This window comes from Prosopis cineraria, unplaced genomic scaffold, assembly GCF_029017545.1.
Source record: "Prosopis cineraria cultivar Desert tree isolate PC_DT_omini unplaced genomic scaffold, ASM2901754v1 PC11, whole genome shotgun sequence".
Taxonomy (NCBI): domain Eukaryota; kingdom Viridiplantae; phylum Streptophyta; class Magnoliopsida; order Fabales; family Fabaceae; genus Prosopis; species Prosopis cineraria.
The window spans coordinates 40,900,350-40,910,835 of NW_026555342.1; the positions used below are offsets into that span (position 1 = coordinate 40,900,350).

Consider the following 10,486-nt stretch of genomic DNA (forward strand, 5'->3'; position numbering starts at 1 on the left):
AAAATAATTTATTTTTTGAGAAAATAAATTATATAATAAAACTACTTTTGCAAAATAATAATTTATATTTTTTAAGTATTTAAAATTCTTAATGTTTTGTGTAAAATTTTAAAAACCTTATAGGAGCTTTTTTAAATAAAAATGTTCCTATATGATAAAATTAACATGCGGGAGCATTTTATAGCCTAAAAAGCTCCTGTAAGTATAAGCTTACCAGAGCGTTTGGTTTTTCAAATGCTCCAGTATGTTTTGAACTTTATATTTGGAGCATTTTTTGTTTTAAACGCTCTGATATGTATGTTCTGGTAAAAATTTTTTATAGTAGTGAATGTTAAAAAAAAAGGTAAAATAACCATGATCATAGATATCTAAATCATATTGCACTTACAATGCTTGATGAATGCAAAGAAAATAAAATAAAAATAACTTTAAATATAAAGAGAAAGGGTCATTAAGAAAATAAATTATTAATAAAAAATAATATTACAAACAAATTAACGCAAAACTAACTTATCTAATCATAAAACATTACTCAAATAACAATAACTTATCTAATCACCAAACATTGCTAAAAAAAAAAAAAAACCTGTGACTACTTATGTCAAATGGATTGGACTGCCATGTAAAATTTGCAAGGCCTTCTTTGATTTAGGGTGCGCATTCTACTTATGTAGATGACAAAAGTCAAAAAAGATTGTCACAAATGCAAAAAAAAAAAAAAAACAAGAATTTTTAAGCAAAAAATGTCAAAGCCACTTTTAGTAAAATACATTAAGCTTAACATCGTCGCAAATATATGTTTCGTGCAAAAAATTAATATAAATCATTCAAAGAAAAAAAATCTTAAACTTCCATAGAAAAACGAAAGCAACGAAGTTAATCCTCTCATAAAACTTCAAGAAAATTCTCCTCTCAAACTCAAACTTCTTAAAGCATTGATCAAAGAAAACTTTAGCAAAACAAACTTTGCAAACTATGATGCTATCTATAATAAGTAATTTATCAATATCACCAAAACTTAACACGGGAGGTCACCAAAATCTGTCTTCAAATCCATCAAAATGAGCAAATCACGAGTCCTTAATAAAAGCAAAAACCAGCAGATTTCTTTCCATGCTCAGCATCCTGAAAGTCCCATAACATTTTCGATTGAAATTCTACCTCCGTAATATAAAGGATTATATGCACGCGATTACACAAAAGTGTCTGTCTCTTACAGGAAAAACATCTCCTTTCCTCCAAAATTTTAACATTTTAACAATATATTATTAAAAAAAAAAGTGCCATATCTAAAAACGCATGTCAAACAAAAATTACCATGCCAACATATAATTAACCCTCAACCATTTTGCCATTGTAAAATAAAAGAATTGAACTGAACGCAAATCCTAAAGAACAATCACTCTCAAAATCAATAGTAGTTCTTAAACATAGCAAATGGAAGGAGAACGTGAAAATAAAAAACTAAAAAAAATGCAACATGAAATAAAATAAGGCAATTCGTGCTTCATTCATCCATCCTGTTGGCCAAAAAAAAAAAAGATTCATTCATCCTTGAATAAAAGGCAAAATGAAATCATGGAGTTTAATTACATGATACTAAATCCTAGTCTAATAAGATTACATAAATGCTAATTATCGTCTACACAATCATAAGAAAGGTAGATATTCCCAACAATCCTAGATAGCAACAACCTAGTACCATCAATAATCTCAAAAAATGGGTGAATAATCGAATTGTCATGGACGAGGAGGTTACAACAGAGGGCATTTTGCACAGCAACTCCAACTTTATGCGAACCCTTGTTGCAGCAAGCTTGGCACCCCAACCTCAGCATTAATTTCAGCAATAACTGGAGGTAAAGACGTGTTCAAAGCAGTAAATCCACTAATCCTCGGAGTTCCAAATTATCCCAGCAACAACGTCACCACCATTATGTCAATAAATTCCTTTGACAGTGAATCGTGCACATTCTTTGACAAGTCTAAAAGAACTGTTATTGCACATTCTTGCACTAAATGTACCATTGAACATTTTGAGCTTGATACTCTGCATCATTCTAGCTTCCATTCGTCACTCTAAAAAAACTAAATATCACTTCATCCATAAGTCGGAACGCACGGATAATTTAATGGACAATAGGTGCTACCAGCAAATTACACCAATTTATGCAAGTTAAAATACCCCCAAAAAAACAAAAAAGGGTTTACATAGCACTTCATACTGTTATAGGTTGGTCAATGTGATCAATCCAAAGGATTTGAAGCCGCTATAGACTCTTTGTAGTCTAAAGGAACTATACAGTATATCATTAATTGCGAAGTTCAAAAAGTAAAAAGAAAGTATGTTAGGTAGCTTGAAAAGAGGGAGGTCACGAACAAGTTTATGGTCTTGAGGTTTGGGTTTTGGAGTTGTCTTCTTGGTAGCATTTAGTTGGACCAGAAAAATTTTCTCTCCCCTCCCTTTCAAAACCTCTCCCCCAAGTTGGGGGTATCCCCCCTCCCCTCCCCCTCCCTCCTCCTCCTCCTCCTCCTCCTCCTCCTTCTCCCCCTCCCTCCCCTCTTCTCCCATCACCTCCATAGCCTTCAACTTTTGCTCATCTTGTTTGAGGTTGACACTTGCTTGTGAGATGGACAACCTATTTTTTCCTTCCTTACAGAAGTAGCATGTCAGATGAAAGCTAGCTAGTGGCAGAAGTTAGACTGAGGCCTAATATTAGTAGCTTAGCATGCTATGGTGAAAGGCCTAATTTTTTGCTTAACAACATTCTTGGCAATTATTTTTAGAGGATAGCTAAGAACTCTTTTCTCACCATATGTGCCAACATGCAACAAATTATAAATATTAGACTTGTGAAGAGCAAAAGAGAATTTGGATTATTGAACAGAAAACAACTGTGAAGAGTAACATGCACAAAAATATCTCCATGCCTGTCAAACTCAAAATTATTCCTAACTCGTTTAAGAGGCTTGCTTTTTCCTCATCATTGTGAAGGCCCTCTATGAATGAATCTACCTTTTTAGCATTTATTAATTCATACTTAATCATTATGTAACCTATAATATTAGCATTTGAGATTACGAATAACCTCAGGACAAACTATAATAATAGTATAAGTGAGTTGTCTAAATATTAATTCTAGTTACTTTTACATTCCTAGTAAATAAAAAATGAGGATGAGGTACATTCTCCTTTGCAACATTGCTTGATCAGTATTTAATGAGCCACTCTCTAGTCAAAGTCATGAAAAGTATAACCTTGCATGCTAAGGTTCAAAATTGCCTTTTCAAATTGTCAAAATAAGTTTTAGATGCCTTTCTTACTATAGCAGACTTTGGTTTGAGGTTCATATGTTTTTTTCACCTTTTGGCACGGACTTTAAGGTGTATTCTTGCTTGTGATACATTCAAACTTTTTTCTATAACTCCTAACACAAGCAATATCTAAAACAAGTATATATTCTAAGCTAAAAAATCAAATAGTCAAAAAAGCAAACTTTTCCCTCAAACATTCATACATCCATATCCCATAATTAAGACAACTAAAACAAATTAAAAAAAATTTAATGAGAGATAATGGGGCTTGTAGCAAGGCTCTCCTCACAAACAGTAGATGAGAGATCAAAACTTGCCATAAAAAATAAGGAAAATTTCAGTCAAGACCCTTGACCAAACTTAATAAAAAAAGAACCCCAAATTTTTTGAAACTTCATTGAAGGACCCATATAGAATTTTTATTGAATTTGTAACAGAAATGACAAAATTGCTCTCATTTAAATGAACAACATAGACAACTTATTTGTTCTCATACTGTATATTATTCATTTACTTATGAAGTGTTGTTTGTTTCCTTATTTCATTGGTTTATAGGTCCACTTTCACTTGGTTTCATTTCAAGAGCCACAAACAAATGAAGTAAGAAAATGAATAACATTTGGTAAGTAAATAAACAATAAACAATATGAGAATGAACAAGTCATCTTATCATGAAACAACATGAAATAAAATCAAGTGAAACTATGCCTATAAACAAGTGAAGGAAGGAAACAAATAATATTTCGTAAGTAAATAATAACATACAGTATGGAAACAAACAAATTGTTTATATTGTTCATTTAAATGAGGGCAATTTTATCATTTCTATCACAAATTCAAGAGAAATTCCATACAGGTCCTTGATTTAAGTTCTAGAAATTCCGGGGTCCTCTTTTTGATTAAGTTCGGTCAAGAGTCCCTAACTGAAATTTTCCCTAAAAATATATATAGTGTAGAGTTCACTTTTATGCACATCACCAGCACAGTTACTACAAAGCTCTGGCCTATCGTCGGGTTGGATATTTACTACAGAATAACCAATTTAATATTTCATATGCAAAATATCAAAGCAAGAAGATAAGGGATCCACAACATGTTTTAATAAGGATTATTCTCAAAAGCGACGAGTAGAAACAAAACATATAATAATTACAAAGGAAAGGAAATAACATGCTAAGAAAGTATCTCAAGAAGAAGCAAATCCTTCACAGTTAACATCACTCCAAAGAAAATTTTCAAATCACAAACCCTTAGCTCCTTCAAATAATTGCAGTTGAAAGTGGTCCTGATATGGCAAACCTTACAAAGCCTCTAACATCACCATAATAGATAAGAAGCTTTGACCTAGCTATACACCTCCTTCCGTTTTGATATGCACCCTCATCCACCTCCTTTTGTTTTGATTTTAGACGATCAAAGTTTAAAGAAGAAAGAAATATTTAATCCTCTCCTAATACTTCTATCACAACACAGCCATTCACCCGAGAAAGTATTATTAATCATGTATCAAGGACACAAGTTAATCTTTGGTTAGCATGTAGGATAGCATTTGCACATATAAATAATCTTACTCATAAGGAATGCAAAAAGGGTCGTTGCTGAAATTTGGCAATTAATCTAAGACTGAACCTAAATCAAGCAAAAATAAGTGCAAACAAAAACCTCTGCCATTCTATTGTAAAATAAAAGAATTGAATTGAATGTAAATCCCAAATAGCAATTACCCTCAAAATCATTAATAATTCTTAAACAGAGCATATGGAAGGAGAAGCACACCAAAAGAATAAAATAAAATAAAAAGCAAGAAGAACAAAGCTGAGGGTCCTTGGTCTCCATTGAAGTCTAGAATCTAGAAATAGTAGAACAAAGATGAATGGCTTTTCAGAGAAGTTCACAGTACATCCAAGGAAGCATGATTTCAAGGTAAAGTTTCTATCATTCTAAACATAAAAAAACTCTAGGGGTTACCTTAATTCAAGCAATAGTGCAGAAATGAAAATTGAAAAATAGAGAACTTAATATGAATACAAATATTGAGATAAACTATGCAAAATGAAGTCGAACCCTGTGATGAGATAATTGCCAAAGACGATATTTCTCCGTCATGGTGACCAATCACAAAAAAACAAGATAATCTGAAATCCAAAAACAAAATTTAAATTTTTAAAAGAAATAACAAAAATGCATAAGTGATAATGTAAAGTGATCTCATAAAGTCGAAGAACCTAGAAGCCAACACCACTTAGAGTAGATGTGGAGTCACTCGAAGTTGTTCAACAATGAAGACGTCTTCTCCTTAATCTTATGAGAGAAGTAAGGAATAGTGAAGCAAGAAATGGAGAGCAACACGAGCAAATTTGATGACACTCCAAGCAAATGACCAGATTTGACGACACTCCATACACTCCGAAAAACACAGGCTCAAAACTTGGGATGCTGAACTCTTTTGGTTGATTTGTGTATCAAAGGTAGCATAAAAAACTTCATTTGTCCTTTTGGATTAAGGAAATAATGGAGGGCATCTACTCACCAGAAGCTCCATCTACTCACTAAAAGATAGCCGACGGACACGAAGAAAAGAGACAGCGGCCGCACGACTACCAGATGAGCAGGGTTGATACAGTAAAAAATGAGGCCATTGATATAAACTAATGGGAGAAGCGAAGCTAAGAAAGAAACCAACGAAGAATGAGAGGAAAGATCGGATGAAGAAGATAAAAGAAAGAAAGGAAAGAATGAGAGGGGATGGGAGCCGAAGAATAGAAAAGAAAATGGAAAAAAAAAAAATAAGAAGAGGGAGGGGACATGGGAGAGAGTAGGGCTGCACAAAGGATTGGACGAGATTGGACTTCAGTCTAACCCAGAGCCTGGTTTTTTTCATGAAAAGGATTGGGTTAGGCAACCCGTAGTCTGGTCTGATCCTGTGTTAACTCGAAGATTAACAGGACTGAGCTTGGTCCATAGGATTGGAAGACTGGTCCTTTTAGTCCAGTACTCAGTCAACCTTTTTTTTTATTTTTTTTCTCTATGATAAGCAATAATTCATTTCAACCTAATAAACCAATTAAGATAATAAAAAACACTTATAATCATAATAAATCCATAATGATTTCTAACATTAAGAAAAAAATATTTCAATTACAGTCCAAACTCCAAATGATTTAAATATATAACTTTAACAAAAACACTCAACAAAGTTCAACACTACATTATATCTGTCATGTAATTATTTCCTTAACTTCAACAGAAATAGACTCAACAAATCTTCAAATAATTATCTCCTTAGCGTCAATAACACTTGAAGCATTTATCAAAAATAAATTATATACACATATATAAAGTGATTAGTAAGTATAAAAATTCAATATAAAATTAAATTAAGAGATGTAAAATTAAATATATTACTTGCAACATTAACCACATCGCCAATCTCTTGAAAATTGTTAATCTCATGAAACATAGAGACAAACTCTGAGAGAGATTGCCCTACAACTAGCCGATTTTGGGTATAAATGAATGCTTCAGTCATCTTAGGAGATAAAAAACTTCTACAATCATCAACAACATGTCCTCCAGTGCTAAAAGCTGATTTAGAAGTAACTGTAGATACTGGTATAGCCAATGCATCTCGTGCTATCAAGGAAAGCACTCTGTACTTGGTGGAATTAACTTCCACCATGTCAAGATATCAAAATCATCATCATCATCATCAATAGGGGTGTCCTCAGATGTACTAGCAGAAAGGTATTTATCCAACTCTGATTGGGTAACAATTAATGAGCTTTTTTGCTTTTGGGATGCTAACTATCTTCGACCAGGGTGTTTTTTACCTTTACTTGCATTTGAAGTGTTGGCGTCAAGAGCGTTTAGAGAGTTGGTACTACCAGAACTACTTGTATCAGGACCAACTACTGCAGAGTATTCCTCAAATAAGCGATACAAAGTGTCTCTTGCCTTGTTCTTCATGGACATGCAAAGGTCAGGGTTAGGAAAAAGTTGATCAAATACATGATTGATATAGGCAAGCTTGTATTAAGGATCAAGAATCACAGCAATAATCAACAAAGGGTTTAAATTATTTGCTGCCCCCTAATACTTATCATACTTACTCTTCATGCTCAAAGACATTTCCCTAAGAAGAGGGTGATCACTTTCAATATTCTCATCTAACAACTCTTGAATTAAAGAAATTTGATAGAAGCATGTATGTGCAGTAACTTTTAGTGTGTTAGAAAATTGTAAAGTGACATCATAAAACACCTTCAAGAACTTAAGAAAGAATCGTGCTTTATTCCAAACTTGTTTGTTTGGAGGGCCATTACGCCTAGGAGGAGCCTGCCTAGAGTAAGCAAAAGCATCCATATTGTCATCGGGTCTAGCACCTTGCCTATAAACATAGGCATCCATGCTACCATTTAAGCAAGAAAAGTCACTCTGAGCATGACGCTTTGAACCTTTGTTGAAGTAGCTAACAAAATCTTCATCCTCATCCTCTAATCTTTCAAATGCCTTTTGAAACTTCAAAGCCACATGCAACATTAAATATGTGGAATTCTATCTAGTACTAACATCGAGGCAAACAATACTTTTTGTGTCCAACATTTTCAATTCACAAACATCTTTAAATATTTGCAAGCAAGAAGGAGATGAACGAACATATCTAATAGCATTTTGAATGGACTCAAAAGTGTCTTTCAACTCCTTTAAATCGTCATTAACAACTAGATTAAGAATATATGCAAAACATCATAGTTGAAGATAATCACCACCACAAACAAGACCTCTCCAATTCTTTAGACGCCTTTTTAAGTAAGACAAGGCTGTATCATTAGAAGTTGCATTATCTATGGTTATGGTAAACACATTTTGTATGTCCTAATCTGATAAGCACCTTTCAATTATTGTGCCTATCATATCACCCTTATAATTCTCAACCATGCAAAATTGAGAATCCTCTTATGCAAGTGCCAATCATTATCAATGAAATGGGCCTTCAAACATAAGTAATTGAAGTTTTGAACAGATGTCTAGTAATCTGTAGTGAGGCAAAGATGATTAGTACACTTCTTCACAAATTTTTCAGGATTCTAATTTCACCAAGATACAATTGCCAAGCATCTCTAGCCACTGTTGTTCTTAAAGGGATTTGAAATTGTGGTTCTAACTCATTCAAAAACTTTTTAAAGCCTTCCTTCTCAACAAGCCTAAATGACATTTCATCACATATAATGAGCTCAACTAGAGCCCTGCAACATCGTTTCTGATTGAACATGTGAGGTACTAAGCTTACCTCTTGCCCACTTGGTGTCACATAATTCAATATAGATTGCTTTGTCATTTGTGTAGCTTTATGTGGATTTTTGGGATACTTTGGTACATGCCTCTTCAAGGATGTTAAACAATGCTTGCTTGGGTCACAAGCATAATCTAAATTACAATACTTGTATGCAGCTCTAACTTTTCCATTTGTCTCTTCCAATGGTAACTTAGTAAAGTGTTCCCACACTTTTGATACCTTTCTTACAGAATTTTTCCTCTTTCTACTACCTTCTGTAGCTTCATTTTCAGTTATAATTGTAAGAGGAGGAGGATATTCCATAGTACTTGTATGCAGCTCTAACTTTTCCATTTGTCTCTTCCAATGGTAACTTAGTAAAGTGTTCCCACACTTTTGATACCTTTCTTACAGAATTTTTCCTCTTTCTACTACCTTCTGTAGCTTCATTTTCAGTTACAATTGTAAGAGAAGGAGGACATTCCATAACAGTTGGGGGTTAAGGAGGAGGAGTAGGTGTCAAAGATGGTCCAGAAGGAGTTGAACTCATATTTTCACCAATAAAAGGAGATGATTGAGGTTGGTCAATACTGGATGTTTGGTCAATATCCATCACTTCACAATAATAAAATATAATTCAGAGCATATAATTGACTAGTTATAACATCACAGTGATAAAAAGGAAGCAAAATAGATGAGTTATAATAGCACAAAATCATGGCAGGGAACACAAAAGCTAGAAAATGAGAGCATATAATTGATAAGGTGATTACTAATAAAAATCAGCCCACAGAAATGTCCTTCGAACAGATCAACACAGACATGGGGAAAATTGTGTAATGAATTTCAATCCATATTAAGGATCGTTCAGAGTGATCAAGCAGAGTCAAGGGGAAAAAAACACATCCACATCCACTTCAATCGTGCAGAGTAATCAAGTAGAGTCATGGGAAACTTTTACAGTTACTTTTCAACTGAAACCTTTATTTTTGGTCACATTTTCTCTAATGCTTAATTTTAAGAAATTTCATTTTGAGTTGACTTTTGAACTGTAAAGCTACAAGTGTAAAACGAATAGGGGTGGGGCGATAGGTAACAGGACATACCTTTGCAAGAAACTTCTAAGAACATGAGAGCAGGCGAGTGGCGACTGTGTGCTCAAAGGTACAAGAATGGCGGTGAATTAGAGGGTAGGGGTGATGCAAACCAGGGGTGGGGCGATGATGTGACGTGCTCGATGATGAATCAGATGCGAGAGGCGACGATAAATGCGACTGATGGTGATGGCGCACTGGCGGAGCAGCAATGAACCAGAGCTCACCGACGTGATTGACAGCAGGATAATGGCTCGAGCGAGAATGGAGACTGAAGAGCAATGAATCAAAGGTTAGGGGTGATGGAGACCGGAGAGCAAGGGACTAAGGCCTAGAGGTCACCGACGCAAATGGAGAGCAATGAATCAGAGCTCACCAACGTGATTGATGGCTGTGAACTGGAAGAGGAAAGGGCTAGGGCTCAGTGCACTGGAGAAAGAGAAACTAAGAAGTGAGAATGAGCGCCTGTAGCTTGCTTGAGCCTTGAGTGCGTGGCGTGCATCATGCAGTGTGCTAGTACTGTGTAAGATTGACTTTTTTGCTTGAGACAGTAAGACTAACTTTGGCCAGATGTAAGACTAACTTATTAATTGATGGTTTATAAATTAATTTTAATTATATTAAATTAATTATATAGGACCAAATCGGATCAGTTAGTCCATATGCTTGATCTCTAGTTGGTTTTACCTGAAAACCAGTCTTATTTTTTTGGTCTTTTTAGTCCAATAAGACTAACATTTTATAAGGCTAGATAAGATCGGGTTTTCACGGGCCAGATCAGATCGGATCAGATTATGAGATT

General features: G+C 34.3%; 1 long non-coding RNA gene across 2 annotated transcripts; it reads right to left on the reverse strand.

Moving 5' to 3' along the window:
- Positions 1–1,486: 1,486 nt before the first annotated feature.
- On the reverse strand, positions 1,487–10,140 carry LOC129285141 (uncharacterized). Of its 2 annotated transcripts, none has more exons than XR_008587094.1 (2): positions 9,697–10,140; positions 1,487–2,079 (listed from the first exon to the last, which is right to left on the reverse strand). It is a non-coding gene; the product is annotated as an uncharacterized LOC129285141 (long non-coding RNA). The 2 variants fall into 2 exon arrangements; XR_008587093.1 differs by having other exon boundaries at positions 1,487–2,088.
- Positions 10,141–10,486: the final 346 nt, after the last annotated feature.